The sequence below is a fragment of the Polyodon spathula genome, chromosome 7 (genome assembly GCF_017654505.1).
Source record: "Polyodon spathula isolate WHYD16114869_AA chromosome 7, ASM1765450v1, whole genome shotgun sequence".
Classification (NCBI taxonomy): Eukaryota; Metazoa; Chordata; class Actinopteri; order Acipenseriformes; family Polyodontidae; genus Polyodon; species Polyodon spathula.
This window is the reverse complement of record NC_054540.1, coordinates 8,677,058-8,700,445: the sequence shown is the minus strand read 5'-3', so window position 1 is coordinate 8,700,445 and position 23,388 is coordinate 8,677,058. Positions and strand designations below refer to the sequence as shown.

Genomic DNA, 23,388 nt, shown 5'->3' with positions numbered 1-23,388 from the left:
GAGAGCGTTCCCGAGCACGTCTACGATCTGGGGATCTCTGACCAGCTGTAAGTTTGGAGGGGCTCCTGGATAGCTACAGTTTTACAGGCAGAGTCGCTGTAGACGACGGTGGAGCAGACACCATGTAATACGACCCAGAGGAGGGAGAGTGGCTCCCCACTGCTTTCCTCGCCCTCTGGCAAAGAGTGCGCTGCTGAAAATTAGCACACAATGTGCAAAATGATCTGTCTGACAAGGCAGACGCAGCTTGCTCTGGTCCCAGGCACGCCACACAGTCTTCATGCGGGTCGCTTGCTGGCAATTTTGCCTGGCAGGTGACGCAATGGTGAAACCCAGACATGTCAATGATGTGATGCGTCATGAACGTCAAGGTGTGAGCCCTGATCAATGCGCCAAGCGTCGAGGTACGTGCACCGAGCGTCGAGGTATTAATGCACCGAGCGTCGATCGAGGGATAGTGGCGAGCGTAGAGCGCCTAATCGCCGAGCGTCGGGGTGCGTGCGTTGAGCATCGAAGCGTGGAGTTGTGCTATACTTACCTGTTTGGAAAGGGGCAACTGAAAGTGTCATTGGTGGTAGTCTTCCTTATGTGTTGTATTGGGAAAAGAGTACTGAGTGCAGAATATCGTAGCGTAGCTACCGAAGATAGCGACCACGCGGTGAGATGTATACACAGTCCACGGGTGGTAGTTTTAGGAGTGGCTGCAGTAGCAGGCAAAACTCCAGGTCTGGCGTGGAGAGAGACTGAGGCTGCAAAATTGCATGGCCTTACAGGCGCGCAACGTGTCCTCTAAATTCTATTCAATACCTGGGGAAGAATAGACAAAGCAAAAAAAATAATATATATATATATATATATATATATATATATATATATATATGATATATAGTATATATATATATGTGAATAAGAAGAAGGAAGACAGAGGGCCAACACGGAAAGAACCAATGCCAAAGCAAAGTTTCGCACAAAGAAGAATATATATATATATATATATATATATATATATAATGCTCAAAGGAGCGAACACTGAAACACTGAAATAAACTCAGAGAAGGAGTGGTAACCAGCTTCTCAAGCTCAAGGCTGTCGAGTACAATCAGTGGAAGTAAATCTCTCAGAGAGAACTTACCAGCTCAAAGTCCTACAAAGGCTGAAGGCAAAAGAAGAAGAGAGTCTCCACGAGCTGCATATTGTAAGCTCCCAGGGGGGCAGGCTTACACGTCAGCTCTCGCGGAGGCCTATAGGCAGCTTTGCTATAAAGCTCAGCAAATCCTACTGCCTGACGGCAATATCCCATACCTTGATGGTTATTTTCGAATTGAAAGGGAACAGACTGTTGGCAGGTTTCACGGTTCAGGTCGCTTGTTTTTATAGCCCGGACCAAGTCAGCTTCGGAATCTGAAAATAGCAAGCCCAGAATGACTTGCTCCCGTGCAAATGGACAAGCAACCTTGACCTTTCATTAAATGTTTTTACAAATTTAACAAAACAAATAATTAATTTTAGAAATTGCCATGTATTTATTGCCATGTATACCATGTATTTAGTATTACAGTATTTAACAACAACAACAATAGAGATAAAAAAAACAGAAATTATTAAATCCTAAAATTATTTATAACAAATTAAAAGGCACAGTATTCATTTTGCACCTTACAAGCAAAACAAGCAAGAATTGAAGACTAACACAAATAGTAAATACATTTATATTGTTCAGCCCTCATTAAAATTACATAACAACGATAAACATAAACTTCAATATAGTATCATGGGTAATTCACATATTGGTTAATGCCATTTGCTTGTAAGGTTAGGTTACAACATGTTTCAATCACTATTAATGAAGACGGTGTATCTTGCCAACACAGTTTTGAAATATACAACTGACCAATCATTTGATATTACTAGCACCTGATTAATAATATCTTAATGACCGGGCGCAAACCTCACGCTTTACACGTTGCTATGCTTTTCATATGGTACATTTTGTACAATGGCAAATACAATAGGTAATAGGTAAACCGTGAGCGACTGCTGCTTCTTCTCAGAGGAGTAGCAATTAACTATTCCTCGTTAAACACATAAAGCAGCTGTCAGAAAGACACAAACAAACAACATAATCCTCCAGTGTTCAGTGTGGTATTCAAAACGTTACCCGCAATTATATTAGACACAAATACTGTCACCGCTACAACAGTTTCTCTTTTGATGTACAAAAAAAAAAAAAAACGCCACTCAGTTTTCTGCCAGCACCGGTTTACTACTCTGCTTTGAAGACCGCCCTAAACCCAGACACGTCACAGAGCTTCCTTTTTGTATGCTATACATTCAAATTGGTCTCTGGCTCAGCACCTTCCATCACACACAGGCAAGGTCAGCAACTAGGACCACAAGGATACACTGCTTGCACTAAGGTACCGTGTGATGATTTTTTTTTTCTTCTCGTTACATCATGTATTATTAATCTGACAATTACTAATGGAACTACAGACGCACAATGTTGCTTGCTTGGGCTGCTGTAGTATGTTCAAAGCTTTGTGTGTTGGCATGCATCAGTTCTAAATGTACTATTATTATTATTAATAAAATATAAAAGCCAGTCATAACACGATGTCAACTTTACTCGGTATATGTGTTTTTGTTAATGCTTAATTAAATAGCAGACTTTATTGGTAAATGACATACAAATATCGTGTATATGTTCGTCCTAATTGCCTCACACGATTGATTGATATCTTTCTCACAGTGCTGTAGTGTATACGAAATTTACCGGATTCATCCGGTTTACAAAACCAGCCATGCTGTATTTCATTGTTCAACACTGAGGCTACTACTAGACAGGTAGTACATTTTTTTGTGCAGATGACGAATGTGTTTTATCTTGTACTGTAAAGCAGGCTCTAGTCCTAGGCTCTTACTTAATAATTGCGAAATACTGCTTCTTGGAATAAAAAGCAGCATAGTTTACAGACTGAAGGGAGGAGTCTATTATGCAAATCTGTGTATGTCGTCACAGTGGCAGCTCCGTTTTCAGGGTGCTGGTTCGACAGAGAACGAGATAGGATGGTTTCTGTCCTGCAGCTATTGGTGTTCAAGGTACTGTAGCATTAGCGTCAGCATCGGCGGCTTAGCTTGAATGAAAACGTTGGCCACATAATTGCAAAGGCGTTTCCATACAAAGTCTGTATTGTTCTGATGTAACAGTGCGTTAGAATTGTACATATTACTGTAGAATGGGGCTTGGTATAATTCATAATTTAGGACTCTTCCCTCAATTTTTGTGTTTTAAACTTTCTCCACATAATAGATTTTTTTTTTTTTTTTTTTTTTTTTTTTTTTTTTTTTTTTTGTAATTCAGTTAGAGAGATGCTACTGTTGAATAATACATCGAGAGTTTAAAAAAAAAATAATAATAATAAAAAAAAACCTCTGTAGACCAGTCACAGGCCCACACATCCCAACTTGTGCACCATTGCAAAAAGAGCTAAAACTCTGGGATCTTTCAGCACAATAATAATAAATATTATCAAACATACAGTAATAACTCAATAAGAAATGCACTTTCTATGTATTTTCCTGATTTTCTTGTTACATTTGATATGTTTTATATCCATATATTTTTGAATAAGCTCTTTTTTTCAATGGAGAATAATTGTAACATGGTTAACCCGGGTATGACCCAGGCAAGTGGTTTCACACTACACAGTATTGTGACCCGGGTCTGGACACGGGTAGGAGTTCTAGTGTGAAAGGGGTTTAAGTTACCCAGATGAAATTAGACTGCTGATTTTACAATCTACATGGTTCCAAAGGTTTAATAGACTATCCAAAGCACACGCGGAGCAGGATTTTCCTATTACAATGATTTCAATCTGTATTGTTGCTCTTTGCATGTGACAAACAGTCTAGTGTTACATGTGTTCTTCTGCAAGCCATATTTCTTTTTTTCTCTAAATTATTTCAAATTATTCACCAGAGCCTGTTTCCAGAGACCATAGCTTCAAACACTCCAGCATAATTTCTAAGGCAAGTGGCTTCATGCATGTTTAACTTTACAATGTACAAATCAGAATCCTTATTGGTTGAAGTGTACGAAAGTGCCCATTAAAGCAAGAAATATGAGAATATACCAAAGAATGAAACCTAGATACCTACATGAGGAATCCAAATATACAAGCATAACAGGTAGCCAGTTATTCTGTAATGATTATGGCCTACATGCTTTTGACTACAGCTACTGAAAGCATTGTACAAGCCTCCAGGGGTTTAAACAAAAGAAACAAGGTGTTTGTTTACAGGAATGTCTTCAGCTGTGTAGATGTCACATGACCTCTAATAGCTATCGAATGCAGCAAGCATCACACGATTGAAGGTCGATTCAAGTTTAATCGATCTTTTTCTATTCAATGTCAGCCTTCTATAGAAGTGGTTCCAACTGGCGTCTGGAGACCTTTAGAGGCTGTGAGTTGGTTTCAAAGGGGCCACAGCACATACACATCTTAAATAAAGCTCCTGTTTGGTTATTTTGAATGCAACTCTTACTACAGAGATGTCACTTCTATCATACATTTATAATCACCCAATGTCCACAATAACATTGGGTGCCAAAAAGATGGTAATTGTAAGAAAAAAAAACGCATTTCTGTGCACTAATTAGGTGGGAGTCCTCAGTCAGAAAGCCACATGTAAATTTTGGGAACCCCAAAAGCGTGTATTGGGACTGCACATGTAAACATAGTAAATTATTTTGTACATTTATTTTTACAACCCAGCCTACTAACTTATGGAACCCAGTACGACAGTAGCCCTAGTGAGGTTCAGTTGGTTGGCCAAGGGCTAGGCCTTCATCACGAATATGACTTTGTGTTTAAACCAAAGAGAATGCCTCACCCCTCCTCCACAACTTAGTCTCAAGTTCGATCCAGGGGTGTTCCATCATGACCCGTAGACCAACTCATACCATGCCATGCAAGCCTTCCTCATTCATTTCAACATTACCACATCAAGGGAAGTACACTGTACAATGACAGGCTCCAAAAGCAGCACCAGTACTACCAGTACAGGGTCAAATGTAACTGACCAGGTTATTCTGGTTTATAAAAATGTGACTGTCAGGAAGTAGATAAGTAATACCTTAGGTATTCAGTTTTGCAACAAAGAAACTGGGTGTTACGGTAACTTCATAAGATTATAAAATTGCTTCGCAGTAATTGACATTAAGGATCACTTTTTTGAAAAGGCTTCCTTCATGTCCTAAAACTAAACTTCTTACCAGGATGGAAAACCACTAATCAAACTGTCAAGAAACTTGGCATTAACACATTTAGCACAATACTGAGAATATCAGTACCATGCATCTGTCTGTATCACACATGGGATTAACAAAGGGTTATTTAAGTAATTATTTTTTAACTTTCATATGAAACATTCTCGGCTGTTTTTAGTTAACAGTCAGTTGCTAGCGTAACACATTTCCTGTGTGTTGTGTTTCCTTTGCTGGTAATTGATCTTAGTCTGGTGTTATAATGGTCCCTGTGGTATTTTTTCAGACTTTTTTTTTTTTTTTTTTTTTTTTGCATATTTTTGGTTAAAGGGGTAAATCCAAGACTTTAAGCAGATTCTTAACTCGTATTTGCCACAAAATTCATTCAAGACTCAACTTTTTTTTTTCTGTGGAAAAATGCTAATGAGGCATCGCCTTTCAAAGCACACTGTGGTATACAATAGGAAATACATAGCAACTTGTAGTATAGCAGGAATAACAAAATGTAATTCTCAGGCATGCAAAACACATGTACAAAATACATGGCAAAGCATAGTAAAACCGTGTGTTCACAGGTGTAATGTGTGTAATTGAGTGTTCATTGGGGAATAACCACATGTATATAAAGAGAGAGAAAACCCTTTATTGCTGGCGTTTAGGGAGGAGAGTCATGTACCTGTGCATGAGTATAACTATTACTAGTATATATTTTCAAAATAGCATGCCATTTCTATGTTAATATATAAATATATTGAAAGAGAGAAAAAAAAATAGAATTCAAGCATTTTAAATACTTTATGAATACAATATAGTAACTGGACGATGTAATGATCCAGAAAGACCAAAAGGATGGGCTGTCTAAGATAATAATAAAACATGCTTTTTCCATTTCTTGGATAATTTTATTATTTAAATGAAATGCTTTGACTGTTCTAAGAAATCTGAGAGTTTATTCATGTTATAGATATAATTAGATTGACATTCAATTGAGCTGTTGTCTGGAATAAACATGGAATGGTCTTAAAAAGACGGTCTTACTTGAAGACACAAAGCACTGCATATCAAGATATTGGTTTATTTTTGGGTCTACGAATGATCTAGTTTGGCAGTTGTTTTGGTCCAAGTTCTGTGTTTCCGTTGTTTTGACGGCACTAACCATGAACTAGAGTACAGCCAGCTGGGTTTCCTGTTTCGGGTTTTGGTGTTGCATGTTAGGTTTGACTGTAAATTATCAAGTGAGCTATAGAATGCAAATTAAAACATTGCTGTGTTCTAAAGGGCCGTTTACACCGGACGCGGCAGAGGAGTGTCAGTGGGCTGTATGTTGTTACGTCATGGCTGCATGTACAAGCAACAAACAGTAAATGCCAGTAGGAAGGGAAAACTGTTTTTATACAGACGACACAAAGCTTAGTAATTATATATATATAAGATATAGGTTGCATATCTTGGTTGCAGTGTGGGCAGTAAGTCTATTAATAAATCCACATTCATGTATGAAAGAGGTATTGTACATATTCAGTTATGGAGACACAAAATAAAATTATCATATAGAGCTGTCGCTGTGGAAAGTTTCGTTGCAGGAAAGGGTAGGCTACCTCTAATGTATTTTGTGGAAAAATGACGATACAGTTACATTCACTGAATATAATGCAAATCTAAGTGGCTATGCAAAGTCATGTAAAGTTTTGATTAAAATATGACAGCAAAAAGCACTGAAGTGGCACACTGGAAGGGACTGCTGCTTTCGTTAACAGAAGCTGGGCCACATAATTCAGAAATTGTGGACAATGGTTTTCAGGGATAAATGAAAATATTGTTTTGACAATGGAGTTTTAAATTGAATAAAAATCTCATGAAGTAGAACTGTAAGGTAAATAATCAGGCAAATTACATAGCATAACATTAGAAGTATTAGAGACAAAACCAACCTTTACCAGAACTTATGCTTACTGACACTGTAGTTCTAAATAACACTGAGGAGGTGAATGTTTCCCTCAGATAAAAGCCATCAACCAAAATTAGTCTTTTCTCACTAGTTTAAAGAAAAAACAACATTTTAATGTTTGGAGAACACCTAAAGAGTTCACCTTGGAGTGTTGCTATGCTCGTGAAAAAACTGACTCTGCTGTTCAGACACAGACACAGCTGGTTGTTACAAACAGAGGCACAACCTCTTAGTAAACTGTAGTATACAGGCTTTGACAATGCCACTTATACATAAAGCCTTTGTGTACAATTTCAGGTTAAAACTAGATTGTACGCTTTCAGGTCCTTCCTAAAAACTCACAGAGTGTGTCACTGGCAACACAAGATCTGTAGAACCAGTCAGATGTGTCTGAATATGGAGGAAGAGAAGGTGGTTTAAATGCTCTTCAGTTATGGATAGGCCAGTATTCTTTGCACATTTAAAAAATAGGTATTTTAAGATATTTCACAATTAAACATACAATGTATTTAATAATAATAATAATAATAATATAATAATAATAATAATAATAATAATAATAATAATAAATAATTGCAATGTCACATGCAAAATTGATAATTTTCTCTAAGAGTTGTTATACAACAAATGTGCACATGTTTCTACGCCCCTGCAATCCCTTCCTTGACTATGAAATTCCCTGCAGATCAGTAATGGCACCTTAAAGTAGTGATAACCTAGGCTTGTGAACTCATGTGCTGGTAAATGTAAGAGATGCAGGGTTTTATTCAACCGATATAAACGGCAGTGGATTTAAATACAGCCTGTAGCAAATATATTTAATAACAGCAAACCTGCCATTTTACCTACAAACTTAGAGATATTGCTATTGTCAGAAATCCCCTTCTTTTTATGATGACAGCGGTATTTAGATCTGTTAAGAATACGCAGTATCCATTCTTACTGTTGCTTTGCTTTCAATCAAACATATTTGGTTCAAGGGTATTTCAACCTACTGAAATCTTGTGCACGTTATTTTAAAGTGGGAATCCTAAGGGTATTACTGCTACCTTGTTATTCATGCTCAATGCTAGAGTTAGACAAGGTCTTTTGGATATACTGTGTAAGCTATAAAAGGAACACAGCCTAGATAACAGTCTCCGCTATTAAAAGGTCCTGGAAAGAGAGCATGGAAACATTGCATGCTGTTGCTGGGCTTATCAGGTGAGGGTGCAATTCTAGAGCAGGACATTTACTGGACAGCTTAGCCAAACATTCATTTTTAAGCAGCTTATTATTGATAGCCTGGCAAAAGAAAGCCTGATTTGCCAGTTGTCTTGCATTTACAAAGACCTGGCAGCAGCTGATGGGGCCATTATAGAAAATATGGTGCGCTAGCTGCATGCCAACCATTGGCTAGCCCTGGAAGTGCGGAGTAGTCTCGTGAACAGAAATGACGACCCTACTGTCGTAAAGAGCAGAAGTTTTTTCATTGCAGTGCATTTTTCTCATTCAATTCATACCACACGATTCATCGATTGCAGACTGTATGATCCTCGTCTGTCAGACAAAAAGGTACCAGACCTGGGATCCGATTAACAGATTAACTGTAGATATTTCTCATTTTGTATTATAATCAAAGAATCAGCATTTCTTAAGCAAGGCTTGGCGCATTCTGCATATACAATACATGCTTCAGATTAGACTGTAGATAAAACGGTTACATGTTTCACTAAGAACGGGTTTGCCAGATGACTGCTGTTGAGCTGTATAACTTTGCTGATCCCATCCGTGTCAACTGCCAAATCGCATGTTCACATACCAAATATCCAGGTAACTGTTTCAATGACAGGCACTCCCTATGAACTAAACAACCTGTATGGTTGTCATCACCAATCTCTAGGGACGCTCATAGAAGTAAACCCACAACAAAACAGTCACATAAAAAATTAATATTTTATTCACAGTCTTATCAGATAACAACCTCATTCAATATTTATATTTTACAACATATTGCTCACGTTTTGAAATTAGCACATTTTAAGAAATCTTTGTAGCAGTGTTCCTACTGTAATCCGTTAATGAAGTCTGGAAATGATGCCAAAGGTAAATGTGTCTAGATTTTTAAGAGCTGTTAAAGTAACATTTGAAGCTGTGATCAGCAACACTTTATAGATAAGCCGATACTTATAAATATTTAACGTACATTTATTTTTTTTTAAAATGCTGAATTAAACAGGGTTTGACGATGTCCAAGCTGAGCAAAGCAGCGGATGTACAACCATTCAGTACAATCTAGCATGTCTGTTTATATTCTCACTAAAGCACTGTCCTCTTTCAGTAACATTACAGTAATCGCATGTTTAGTGACTGTGCTTAATAATCAATCCAATATTCTCCAGTAAAAGTAAAATAAAAGAAATAATACACATGGAATGAATAGTTATCATTATTATTTGTAAAATAACAAACATAGTACCTCGCACACACACAGTGCCTGTTATACATTATTTTTTTATAAACAGCAGACACATCAATGATGAAGAATATAAGTGCCTAATTAGTATGTTAGTATAATGAGAAATGTTGTTTTATAATCGCATTATGGAACTCCAGGGTGTTGTGATGTACTTAAGTATCACAGCGCCTGTGGGGTTATGAGGCATGACACAGTATCGTACCATAGACAAGAATCTAGTACTGTATGAAAGGAACAGAGCCAAGAAACGATGGGTTCCAAGTCAGCTCATTCACTGACTGATTGTGTGTGACCTTGGCTTGGCGACCTTCATCAAAGTTGTAACTGGGGAAAAAACTGTCAGGGTGATAATTTTGCAGATGTGTTGATGCATCCTTGAAATGATCCCTTAAGAAATATATAGTAGTTACATGTCCTGCTTCTATCATTAAAGAGGAAAGGTACAGCACCACCTCATTATCTGATTAAGGGAAAGTCAGTCAACATTCAGGTACAGTACATTGTGTGCTTCAGTAGATGTAATAATAGGCAGGGGCAGTCACCTGTAACAGGGTTGTGATTGGATGCAAGAAGTACACACCTACTCCCCACCAGGCCCAGGCATGTGCATTGCACTGTGTGTGTCTAATTTCATCTGGTATTCATACGTGAGGGAATCCACAAAGCCAAGCCATCATGTGATTGAGTAATACCAGACCCATTCCACACATCTCAAGAGATCCGGTGGTTCAGTGGGTGTCCCCTGATCCCATGACCAAGCCAGCTTCCTTTTTCACCCAGGAACTTGAGTTACCGACCTCTAAAGGGCAAAGGCCAGCCATGCAGGCGTCCGCTTTTTAAGCCACTGGGCACCTGGCCAGCAGGGTTTGCTGTAGTGCGATGAGACACAGTCCCTGCTGGTTCTGCCTCCCTGACCCTCAGGAGCACCAGAGCCAATGCATGCAGGTCTTTTGTTAAGTATATTCCATCTACAGCATTGGAATTGAAAACAATTGAATTGCGTGTTGATTTGCTTAACAGTTTAGTTTGTGGTCAGTCAAGCAAATTATAAGACCCAAGTTTTTGTATAGTAGTTCAAAGTAACAATACAGTTAAAATGTAAGGATGTAGTTAATGCATAGTGTGCATTTTTTCTAATGTCTTTTGAAATGCCAAGCCAAGAAAAAGGAGTGTATTCAAAAATTCTTTCTTTTTTTTAAATCTTTTTAAATGCATGCCAATAGAAAGAGTGTCTTCAGAAATGTCATGTATGCTTTTTTTTTTTTTTTTTTTTTAAAGTGGGCATCTATAAATGCTTGCATGCAAAAAAAATAAAATAAATGAATGTCTTCAAAAACATAGCATGCATATTTTAAAATACATGCCAGGTCCGGAAAACAAGACTTTCAAAACGGATATGATATAGCTCCTTCAACCAAACAAGTGTAATCAAAGATATTCTTATTAAAAGAAATCATTTTGAACAGCTTGAGCAGCCAGAACCTCTCATCCAAACTGAATGTGATGACATAATATTAAGAAACACCTTTCACAGCATACACCTGTATTTAAAGTTTCAAACATGACATGGTACTGCAAATACTACTAGCAGTAGCAGTAGTTTGAGAACTTCAAACGACATATTGATTGCTTCAATAAGCACATGTCAAACAGTCTTTTAAAAATCTGCCCAATCAAGCTGCCTCCACGTAACTGTATTTGATTGATCCTGCATGCAACAACTCTCTCTAAAGGGGGAAGGTGGGTGGTACGATCAAATGGCAATGATACAAGTCTTGGTGCTATTTATGCAGCATTTCCATCTGCCACATGGATTGATTTGAGAGTGATTTTTAAAATCAGTCCTGTTTGTCTCCATTAGTAACATAACAAAATGGGCTGGCAGTAATTGATCGCTGAAGGAGTAAGTCACCCAATGAGCCATTATATTCAAATGTCAAGCCTTAAAATAATAACCAGAAATATGTACTGTAACAAAGGGCCATGGTAATATTGGCCATATTTATTTTAACATACCATAATGTCTTTGACCTCTGATTAATGCCCAAGCTGCTGACTGCAGATAAATCTAGCAGCAGTTTCAGATGTTAAATGTGATGATCTAATGTCAAACTTAAACATCCTTGTTTCTTTTTCTTAATGGTTCATATTGCATTGGCTCGCTGGAAAATAAAACCTTAGTTTTTTTTTCATGATGATTAATTTGAAGTAACCTTATAACTTAGGAGGAGTTATTTATAGTTGTGGTGTAATGTAGGAAACTGCCATCAATACTTGGTACTTCTAGAAGGACTGATGTTTGTCCATCAAGAGATCATTTCCACTTCAACTTAAACACAAGAAGGATTTTTAAAAAAATGGTCTCCAGTTGTGAATAACAGTGTGACAAGTAATAACGTTAATTGGCCTGTGCAGACAGCTTGGAATCATAGAATATTTATGGGTAGTTGGATTAGTGTAATCGGATCTGGTGAAGGAGGTTCAATAGAGGCTGTTGTGGATGATGCATTGATGTATTCGGCTGCTGAATTCTGCTACTGCCTTTCCAGCCCATTCTTCTTATGATGATCTTGTTATCTCCTCAATTGCATCTCCTGGTGCATCCAATAGAAATGTTTTATTTATTTATTCATTTATTTATCCATTTACTTATTTGATTCAATAATAGTCAGGGGCAGTCACCTGTAACAGGATTGTGATTGAATGCAAGGAGCACATTGTTGTTATCCCTCCCAACAGTAAATGCAGGGTGTTTTAAGACTAAACAACAAACAATCCTAACTGGAAAAGATTTTCCCATTAAAAAAAAGAAAGAAAAAACAGAGCTTTGTCAATAGTGTATTGCTCAGAAGCGTGTATGTCAGTTATAGGTGTGTTATTTATTTATGTTTTGTTTTGGGAAATGTCTTCCAGAATGTTAGTAACCTCTTGGCTATTTCATATTTCTTCGTTTGATAAATTTCGCACACCAAATGCCACATAAGAAAAAAACAAAAGACTAAAATAGGATACATTTCTCAGATAGAAAAAATGTTTTCACAAAGACTTGTGTGAGCATAATGTCTGTTTTGTTTTATTCTATTTTCTTTAAAAATGTATTTAAATACTATTTTTTAAACATTTTTGTCTCTTATGAAACATAAATGATAAATTACCACTATTTTTCTATCCAGTTTGACTGCTGCCTCAGCACTTACCGAGCAGAAAAATGTACGATCAATGGATGACCTCTGTTCCCGCTGCCATGCCAATTTCACTTGCCTTAATTAAGCAACAGATGTTACAAAGTTGATAAACTCTGAAATCACAGGCCCAGCAATGGAGAAATCTTTGCCTGGACTTGTCTGGCACCTGACGAATATGAGATTTTGAAGCTAGATGACGCAAACTATTCAACTGCAGAGTCAATGAAGCACGCCTTTACAATTTTCCACGTCACTCAAAGCCTTCATATGTTTAAGTAAAATCCATATCATTCGAAAAGCAGCTTCAGTAGCTACAGATTTCTGCTCAGTTGCTTGAATTAACAATGGCTCCTGGTAATTCAGGGAAGCTTTCAGTTTCTTTTGAAAATTGACTGAATAATTGTTGTGCACTGCTGTAAAATGCCTTTCCAGATTGTTCTGTTTCATGACTGACACAGCTTGTTGGCAATCAGACAGATAGCTTTATTTGCTAACTCTGTAAAGAAAAACTAATCTTCCCAGAGAGTTACATTTTCTGAGGTCTTTCTTAAGCGCATTTGTTCTTTTAGTGATCACATGTTTAGGCCTTACTTGTGTCGGTTGAATTTGAAGAGGACTTGCGGCCTGGCAGGAATCATCTTCAGAAAGAGCTGGGTACTCACTATATTTGACTGGAAGCAGTCTTGATGGCTTCAGTCAAAAGCAATGCATCCTCAGGCATAAGGTACAAAAAAAGAAGTGCTTATTTTTTCAGATTAACAATATTTGGCAGCAGATGGTCCACAACACAGTAAAACAACACTAATGCCAGAACTCGCCACTGCTTACTGTATTTACTGCATACTGTGCATCTTTTTTTTTTTTAAAGTTTGGTCTGCAGCTTGTATGCATATTAAAATTGGAATGTATTATTATTCATAAGTATTTAAAAAAGATATGTGAAAGATAGTTGGTGTTGATTATGGTTTCCAAATATTGTTGTATATTTTTAAAACTAATATTTGATATATACTGATACCCATATAGTTTTAGGAAAGAAATGTTTCTGATTTCATAATAATTTTAATGAGCATTAATATTGGTGACAACTGCAGCTATTAATGTGTTTCCAAAACATCCCACTTTCTAAAGCTTCATGTTTCTAAACTGTATGTAATACATACCTTTTGGTTTCTAAATGCTACTGTTTTAATACACAGTACTGTACAGAATACACCTGTCCGGTAATTTAATTACATAAGAACATTTGTTTCGTACCATCTGGTTAAATATGGTCTTGAGATTGTCATTTACTAACCATTTCATATTTTTTCTGCAACAGTTGATTGAATTGTGTGTTTCTGCTAGATGTGATAAACATTAAATGTATCAGACTGAGCCGCAGTTCTGTTGGGGATGAACTACTTAGTTGCTTATGTAGAAAAGCACAAGAAAATCAATCGCAATACTATTGCCAGTTTTTCTTTTTATCTCCTATTTCTGTGAAATGTCCTTTTAAAGCTATGGAAATGAAGAGCTTTGCGATCAAAAATGCGATCAAAATGCTTTACTGAGAAAACAAAAGATCCTGGCAAAATAAGAACATGTGAATGCACTCATGAGAGGCACCTCTTAGTTGCTGCTTTTAAATCAAACTTTTCAACATGTTGCATCGACAAAAGTAAGGAGTCATCAGTCGCTAGTTTTTCAAAGATACCATAGCAACACAAGGTGAGTATTGTCTGCCTTTTGTGTGAGAAACATTAAGGAGGCAAGCACAGTGTACATACAGTATGTGCTGAAAGTGTATCCATTTTTTTTTGCCTACTCAACTGCAGTTGCATTTACTGCGGTATTCCTGTCATTTTTGTTGCATGCATCAGACAGCAGTTGCAATATAATGTGAACCTTAAATTGCAAGGCTCCTTGAACATTGAGTTTGCAGTATTTTTTTCATTAATTTATTTATCAAATCAAAATAATAATAATAATAATAATAATAATAATAATAATAATAATAATAATAATAATGAGTGACAGTAGAGTAGTTAGTGTATACTGCATACTATAATGCATACTATACACCGCCATGCTTTTTCTAATGTACTATTTAAAGGACTCAGGGCTCTGTATGGTAGCAGATGCAACCTGAAAGTCCCGATTTTAATCATCTTTGCTGCGTGATAATGTACTGTGTACAGTATCCAGTCATAAAGAGTTTATTAGGAACATAACCCGGATTAGAGAGCATTAACACATGGTAGGTAATCACATTGGGAAGATATCATGCATACATGGTCAACTATCAAGGTAACGCCCAATAAGTAGGTTTATTATAAACTGGTCAAAAGTGGCTTTGCTGGCAATTTAAACATTTTGAACCTCTAATGTAAACTTCTGTGTTTTGCTTTCCTTCCATTTCACTTATTAAAGCTAGACTTTCTATCTGAAAGTTCTGCGATCATCTACTGTGTGGTACAGCAGTGTCCTGCAAAGGAGATTCTAACCATGTAGGCATTTCCAAACAATGCACAAGTCAGGTTTGCCTCAGCTTCTATCCTCAGTAATTAAATGTGCATATCTACACAAATAAATGAACAATTCATTCAGCAGTAATACATTATTCAAGCTAATATGTAGCCTCTAGAGCCAAAGTACAAGGGCTTCTTTTTTTTAACACTTCAGACTTTGGGCTTGTGTCTCACAAAGCTCAGAGACGTGCATTTATGAACAAAAATATACACGCTGCTGAGGCTTATTGCTTAAGTAGTTACCACACAACACTGTGGGTAGGAAGCTCAACTATTACCAATTTGATTTAGTTATAAGTAGAATTGTCGCATTTAATGTATGTCAATAAAGATCTAATATTATCTGTATAATGGGTGGGCTGGGATAATCTATTTAATCTGGCCCAAAGAGAATTCATTTTCTATTACTTTTGTTGCACAGGAATTAATAAAATGGTTGGATTCATCCAATTTTAGAAGTGAAGATTTCGCCTGAGGGAAAGATTCTGTTAATAGTGTGTATATATATATATATATATATATATATATATATATATATATATATATATATATATATATATATATATATATTAAAAATGAACTTTGGAAACGATTTTTTCTTTGTTGCTTGGTGAGCTGTTTGCCCTGTTTACAGAGCTTGTTCTAACCAGGTGTTCTCAAGCTAAATATTGTGGTGGCTCCATTTTCTACTGTGGCAGAACTTACTTTTATAAATGTACTGTGTTATTACAAGGTATAATATATAATCACACTAGCTATTTATTCTGAGTCATTGTGCACAAATATAAACCATTATTACTTTCTCCCCCTCCACCCTCACGGCACCTAGGCAAGCAAATCAACACACTGTAAAACTGATGGAGTCTCATTGACTTTACCGGCAGCAAAATGCTTATAATCAATTAAAATGCCGAAAATACCTGCTTAATCTTTGATAATTTACCTTTCCTGGGGTGTACAAAACACCCTGGTGTCATTGACTTGGTTTACATGCAGTTTAGAAACTCCCAAGTTCTCTCTCAATTGTCATGAAACTGTTCATGTAGCACATACATATCACACACATTCCTCACACTGTAGCAAGTGTGTGGCCATAACATGGTAAATCACCTTCTCACACTAAAAAGCAGTGCATGTTGACTAAAAAGATTTTTTTTTGCATGGCAACAAGTTCGAAAGCCCTACCAGGGGCATAGCTAGGAGTAGATTTTTTTGAGGCAAAAATAAAATAAAACCTGAATATCCTGTTTATGAACTATTAGTGCAAACTGCAAGCACTAACTCTTTTTACCCAATGACACATTTTTTTAAACAAATCTCCCAGCAAAAACAACACCAACCTAAAATTACTCTATTCACACTGTTAGACATATGTGATACTAAAAGGACAAGAAAAATAGAACCTGTAAATATATGAGTAGATGGGTTTATACCTTCATTGAGATATGTATTTGGTTCACTGCTGCTGATTTCCATTACATGAGAGATGTTAAAAATACATGCTGATTTGAACTAAGCTCTCGCCAAGATAAGCACCAAGACGTAGCTTTACAGTAAACTAATGTGATCCATTTGCATCTCCATCCATTTGCGTTTCTTTCCATCTGATGATGTAGATATCCTTCTGCCTGGTGTTGATGGCTGAAGTGTAATGCTGGCTTCAGGGATCAGCTTGTTTTGCCTCCCCAGCACATCAGCGCACACAAAGGCTGCGATGCTGGCTCCGGGGATCAACCACAGTGCGGTCTCCCCAGCGGATCAGCTGTCTGGATTGAGTTAAGTAGGGTACATCTCTGGGGTCTTCAAGTGGATACCTTCCGTCCTCTGTGTTTCGTCAACTAGCCCATGACACCTTAAGAGGGCTCAACAGTGATTCTGGCGTCCCAGCATCAGCCCACTCTGTCCCCCACTCAACTCAGGCCATCTTACTTGCCCGTACATCAGCGTTGCTTTCTTTCTATTGTGCTTGAGATCGCTAGGAATCTTTCCATCTCAACCACAGCCAGTTGCTGTTCCTTTCTGCTGCTTCAGATAAGTTCTTTACTGTGCGATGCAACGCTTGGCCACTGAACCCGACATCTCTGAGAAACCGGGTTGTAGAGTGTGCAACAAATCCTCAACAACCCACCTCCACTGGGTAAACATGGACTCTCCACCCTTGCTGTTCTGCTTCAGCAGCTAGTTGAGCATATTGAAGTTTCTTACTCTCATCCGCATCATCCACAGCATCCTTCCATGGCACTGTTAACTCTACCAGATGAGCAAGGCGTGCTGATCCTGACCACAAGGCACTGTCTTGTCGGAGGTTAGTGGTGGCAATCTCTGGTGGAAAAATAAGCCATTGACCAACATCTGCCAGCATTTTCCAGTTTCTAGCAGCTTCCAGTTGTCCTGGGCAAGGCTTGGTTTTAACACCTTTTCTTGGTGGTTGCTCTCCTGGACAGAGGAATATTGTCTTTTGTGTGTAATGCTTTGGTGGAACTGGTGGCAACTTATTGGTCAGGTTACGCTTGTCTTCTAATGCTAAGGCAAAACGTTGCAGCACCTGATCATGGTGCCAAGTAAACCATCCTTGGCTAAGACTCACCCCTTACTTTCTGTCAAAATGTGCCTTAATGTTGGAGTTGATGAACACAAAGGACATGAGGGATCTTCACCCACCCAGAGGTTTAGGTTCTGTGGTGACGGGAGAACATCATATGCTGATCTGATCCTGCTCTGTTCCATTGTCCATAGGTCTTGCCAGCTGATCTTGCATTGTTCCAAACTCTCCCATCTCATCCATTCTCCCCGCTTGGCCTGGGAAACGGCCTTTACACACCTGATCCTCTCCTCCTGCTTTTGCACCTCACTGACTACCAGCTTCCTCCACTGAGCTGGGGTTGCCTTGTGCCACGTAGGAGGAGCTGAACTGAGACCAAGACCTCCTCTTCCATGCTGAACTTGCCCCATAATATCACTGATTCGAATTGTAGCCTTAGCACCTTCCACAGCTTTCTTTGCTACCCATTTTCTTCCAGTTTTCAACACAGGTGCTGCCTCCCTTAAGCATTTGTCACATGAATCTACTAATGTAATTTCCAGTCAGACTTTGGCTCACTTAAATTCCTCGGTTAGAGCAGAGACTGGTAGCTGCAGTATTCCTTTACCAAAAAGTCCCACTCTGTTGAGGCAGCATGAAACTCCCAACCATTTCCTGACGTATGAACTGATTAAAGCTTCCAGCTTCTCAACTGTTGTCAAGGAAACCGTACAGTCAGTGGTCACAGCAGTCTTGGCAGTAGACTAAACTGAAAGCACCAGAGTTTCAGTTTGCCTGGTAAAGCACTGCTGTCTATTCTCTTCAACCCTTCCACTGCTTGTTGTCTAACTTCTCCCACACGACTGTATCCTTTAGATCCCCATCATGCCATCTCCGAAGACTTTTCACTGGCTTCTTAGACACTGTTGGTATTGCCTCACCATTAATGTAGAACCTTTTATCTACCACTTTCCCTTTAATTCTAGAGATGCTCCTTGATTTAGTGGGCTTGAATTGCATTTGTGCCCATTCAATGTTATTGGTTAATTTGCCCAATAACCGATTAGTGCAAGCTACTGTTGTAGTCATGGTTGTCGTGTCATCCAAGTATGCTCGAACTGGTGGTAGTCGCATTCCAGAAGCCAAGCGTCTCCTCCCACTACTTATTTTAATGCCCTAATAATTACTTCCATTGCCATGGTAAAAGCCAGTGGAGAAATGGTACATAGTGCCATTATTCCAGCTTCTAGGCATTGCCATGTAGTGTTGAGTTTTGAAGTTGAAAAACTAAATTGCAAATCTCCAAAGTAGGCTTTCACTAAATGTGATATTGTCATCAGTACGCTGAAAAAATCAAATGCTGCTCAAAGAAGTTCATGTGGCACTGAACCATATGCATTAGCCAAATCCAGGAATGTCACATGCAGCTCCTTCCTCTCCTTTTTAGCTGATTGAGTTTGTTGCCAGATTACGCTGATGTGTTTTAAGCAACCTGGGAAACCTGGAATGCCCGCTTTTTGTACTGAAGTGTCAATGAAGCAGTTCTTTAATTGGTAGGTTGACAATCTCTGAGCAACAATGCTGAAGTAAATCTAGCCTTCTAAGTTTAAAATGGAAATAGGGCGAAAATGACTGATGCTTGTAGAATCTTTTTCTTTTGATATAAAGACTCCACCTGCTCAGCGCCATGCTCTTGGTACAACCTGTTTTATCAATTTCCACAGGATTTGTAGAACTCCTGCACTCTTGTACGCTCTGTACGGAGCTCCATTAGGCCCTGGAGATGATGAAGCTCTTGCTTTTTTCACAGCTTGCTCTACTTCTTTCCACTTAGATGCACAGTCATCCATTTGGTGTTTTGGTAGATTGATAGGTGGTATGTCTGAAGGAATTGACATAGGCTCCTGCCTTTTTGAGTCTGTATGTGTTTCCTCCAAATATCTCTCAAGCTCAAGCTTATATGCTTTACTGTGCCATTTTTCTCACTGGTGAATATTTTCTTTACAAATTTAAATGGATCTTTATAAAAGTTAGTTCTTGCCCGCTCTTTCTTTTTGTAGCGTTTTTGTAGGCACTCAGCTCTGCGCAATGTTGCAAGCTTATCTTTTATGACCCTTTGTAACAGATTGAGTCCCTCCTTCTGACTTCTTTTTGCTCTTCTCAATTGCTTCCTCAGCTGCCTCCTTTCTCTAACTAAACGTTCAGTCTCCTGCTGCCGTCTAGACTTTCCAGGAATAATTTGTACTTTTTTCTTTCTTTTTTTAACTCCGAACCTCTCGCTTCCATTTGCGTAGATAATGTCCCCAAATTTATCCAGCTTCTTTTCAACTGTTCCATTTAACCTTTCCAAAGTAAGAGATCTGTGTTTACTGTGTCCCACACAGTTTTCTCACAAGCTCTTGGCCATTTAACTCCAGGCTTGTGCTCGTTGAGGTTCTTTTCTCTCTTATGCTGGTTTGTCTGACCAGGTTCGCAAGGATCATTAGGTTCATCACTAGTTATATCCACGCAAGTCCTCCTCACGTCTATGACAGGGGTGCTGATATCCTGCGAACTGTGGTTTGCTTCCTGTCGACTGACTTGACTGACTTCGTAAGAAGTACTGATCAATGTGAGGCCCTTGTCCCTTCTCCCTCAAGCATTTCATCGTCCCTTGATGAATCTTCAACCCCCTGACCATTGTCACCTTGCTTCAGCCGCAGACACAAACCTGGAGTTCCATGTCTTTGTTAACTGCAGATCTTGAACTAGTCTTTTGTGAAGTACTCTCCATTCTCATCCGTTTCCGTTCCTAAGTCGTTAACCGTGTTATCCAACGTTGAGTCATCTTCCTCTCCTGCTCTTGCAGACTCTAGGGGTATTTTTCTCTTTGACTTCTTAGAAGCCCTGAGCCGGTATCTCCCAGCATCCTGTTTACCTTTAAAAACATAGAGCTGGATACTGCTGACAAGATTAGCTAACCCTTGCCAACCCTAATGGGGTCTCTTTCCTCCTGTCAGCTGTCTCTCCATGCTGTCACAAGGTCTTTCCCTTTTTGCCAGCTGCACTATTCACAGGAGTCACTGGCCATTACATGAGAGTAGATGTTAAAGCTTCATGCTGATTTGAACTCGGCTCTCGCCAAGATAAGCACCAACTAAGAGGTAGCTTTACAATAAACTAATGTGAAGTTAATGCTGAGACTGGTGACACTTATGATACAACTGGAACTGGTAATACTGGTGCTGCTGGGACTAGTGCTGCTACTGCTGGGACTGGTAACACTGGTGCTGCTATGCTGGGACTGGTGCTGACACTTTTGGGACTGTCGCTGCCACTGCTGGGACTGGTAAGACTGGTGCCGACACTGCTGGGACTGGTAAGACTGGTGCCGACACTGCTGGGACTGGTAAGACTGGTGCCGACAAGGCTGGGACCGGTGCTGACACTGGTAAGACTGGTGCCGACACTGCTGGGACCGGTGCTGACACTGGTAAGACTGGTGCCGACACTGCTGGGACTGGTAAGACTGGTGCCGACACTGCTGGGACTGGTAAGAGTGCTGATACTTGTGCTAAGACTGATCCGACTGCTGACACCTTATGATGCCGCAATTAAAAAGACTGATTTAGAAGGCTTTACTTTAAATAGAGTTTGCCAATCCTCCTATGGCCTGATCTATCAAATGCTTAACACTTCCTCCTGAGACATGTGTTTGTGGACATATAGCAGGACATAAGAACATAAGAACTTCCCAGCGACAGCAAGTGGAAGCAACAGCGAGTGGGAGAAGTACAGGCGTGGAAAAGTACAGAGCAGTAAGGAGAAATTGTATCTTTAATTGCTTTAATCAGAAAACACAGGACATTGGGGAAACACAGCAGCAGCTCAAAGTCAAACAGCCGCATGTGTTTTTCTGATAACAAACAAGCTGAAACTCGGAGCAGCTGATTCAAATTCAGCGCCGTTCTGAGACACGGGCGAGGGGAGGAGCCAACAGCACAGCAGAACAACGCAGTTAAACGAGGCAGTCTTCCCAGCGACAGCGAGTGGGAGAAGTACAGGCGTGGAAAAGTACAGAGCAGTTTAGAAGCAGTTTGAAAGCAGGTTGACAGCTGAAGAAGAAACTAAACTTCAAAAAAAAAAAAAAAAAAAAAAAAACAACCCTCAACATGGTCTTCAAGCCAGTAATCTGTGACACCTGCTTGATGTGGGAAATCCGAGAAAACCCAGCGGAGTTAAACCAAGTGTGCGTAAAGTGCCGCACGATCCAGGACTTGCATAAACTAGTAAGTATGCTAGAAATGGAGCTGGAAGAAGTGCAACAGCAACAGGATCTTGAGGAACTGGCACACCCACAATTCATGGAAGTCTGCATCACCCCTAACAGACAGAAAGCCACCAGGGAGATAGAAGGTCAGAACAGCTGGGTTCAGGTAGGCAGAAGCAGGGAAAAAAAGAAACTTTGTCAAACACAACCACCACAAATCAAAACCACCAACAAATTTGAGTCACTTCAGAATTTTGATGAGCAGAACCAACAACAAGAGAACGAAAGGAACAACATCCAGGACCCTATTGACAGTGGTGACCAGACAGCAAAAAGAAGGGAGGTCATGATTGTTGGGGACTCCATACTGAGAAACACAGCAAGTTCAATTCGCAGTTTGAACCCCCTTACTACAACAGTGTGCTGCCTTCCGGGAGCCTTCCCCTGCTAACCAAAGCTGCCTGATGCCATGTCTTTTATAATAATCTGTACAGCCACCCATCTCTAGCTTTAAAATGTGTCCTCTGGATGTACAGTGGCTCTCAAAAGTATTCACCCCCCCCCCCCCTTGGATCTTTCCACATTTTATTTTGTCACAACATGAAATCAAAATGGATTTAATTGGGAGTTTTTGACTCTGATCAACACAAAAAGAGTCCATAATGTCAAAGTGAAAAAAAAATTCAATGCCTTGCAAATGTTCTTATATCCTACCTCTGATTGGTGCTTTTGAAGAACCTTATTCCGGAGTAGTTTTGAATGTTCCTTCGTCTTCATGATGTAGTTTTTGTTAGGAAATGTACTAATCAACTGTGCGACCTCCCAGAGACAGGTGTATTTAACCTGAAATCATGTGAAACACCTTAATTGCACACAGGTGGACTCCATTCACCTAATTATGTGGCTTTTAAAGACAATTGGTTGCACCAGAGCTTATTTCGGTGTGTCTTGCAAAGGGGGTGAATACTTATGCAATCAATTATTTTCTGTTTTATATTTGTGATTTAATTTAGAACACTTCGTAGATTTTATTTTTCACTTTGACATTATGGACTTTTTTCTGTTGATCAGTGGCAAAAACTGCTAATTTAAATCCATTTTGATTCCATGTTGTAACACAATAAAATGTGGAAAAGTCCAAAGAGGTGAATACTTTTGAGAGCCGCTGTAGTTGATTATGGAACAGCAATGCTTTTTCTAAGCACTGGTCCTGAAATCGGTGTGCCCTTTTCTCTTTCTTGCATGAAGCAC

At 38.9% G+C, this 23,388-nt stretch overlaps 1 protein-coding gene across 2 annotated transcripts in view; it reads left to right on the top strand.

Moving 5' to 3' along the window:
- The first annotated feature begins 2,292 nt into the window (after positions 1 to 2,292).
- The window catches only part of LOC121318108 (monocarboxylate transporter 2-like), a 39,665-nt gene continuing 18,569 nt past the window's right edge, over positions 2,293 to 23,388 (top strand). The window contains exon 1 of one of the 2 annotated variants that reach the window (XM_041254415.1): positions 2,293 to 2,417. The gene's annotated coding sequence lies outside the window, so the exon portion shown is untranslated. The remainder of the gene's footprint in view (positions 2,418 to 23,388) is intronic. The other variant, XM_041254414.1, reaches the window with a different exon arrangement.